The following is a 772-nucleotide window of genomic DNA, read 5'->3' on the forward strand; positions in this document are numbered from 1 at the left end:
TACGTTGTACATACGTAACGTAATAATACAAAAATGTATAATTTGCTTGTTATCTCTACCAAGGATAATCATAACACAAACAATAGAAAATAAAAATTTCAAGGCAAAAACCGAATTTCGTGGCAAAATTGATTATCCATTGGCTGGTGACAAAACTTGAAATGTAAATAGTGTAGGTTACTAACCTTCCGGGCACCCGAACATAAAATGCAGGTTCCTGCTGGAATTTTGCGGCAAAACGTTCTAGGAGCTGCTTGGATCGATTCGTGTGATTCATTCTTGAAATTGGTACGAAACCATTGTCAGCCTGGATCTCCATAACTTTGTACTTTTGTCACAAAATATCAGCAATCATGAATTATAACAAACGGACGAAACTTCTACGTGGAAGGATAGCCGATATCTAATCAAGTTTTTTTTAAGAAAGCGCTAAATTTGCGGGGGAAACGGTGCCTGTAACGAAGTGGCAGTTGGGTTTAGAAGCAATAGATGCCATTGACCATATTTTGAATTCATTTTTGGCTAGTTTAGGCATTTCTCTTTTTTTTCATAGTCATAGTCCTTTCTGCTAGGATCAGATTTTTGGGCAGTTCCATAGAATTTTCTTCAAAGCCTGTAGACTATCAACCCTTTTGTACATACCGCCTTAGAAATGGAACTTTATGGCATTAGAGAGTCCTCTGGCATTGTTATATCTAAACTACAATCTCGTTTCTGAACAGGAAACGCAATCAAAAAGCGCCCGCTTTTGTGTTTCAGGAACTCGACGCTA

This window comes from Photinus pyralis, unplaced genomic scaffold, assembly GCF_008802855.1.
Source record: "Photinus pyralis isolate 1611_PpyrPB1 unplaced genomic scaffold, Ppyr1.3 Ppyr1.4_LG7, whole genome shotgun sequence".
Lineage (NCBI taxonomy): Eukaryota > Metazoa > Arthropoda > Insecta > Coleoptera > Lampyridae > Photinus > Photinus pyralis.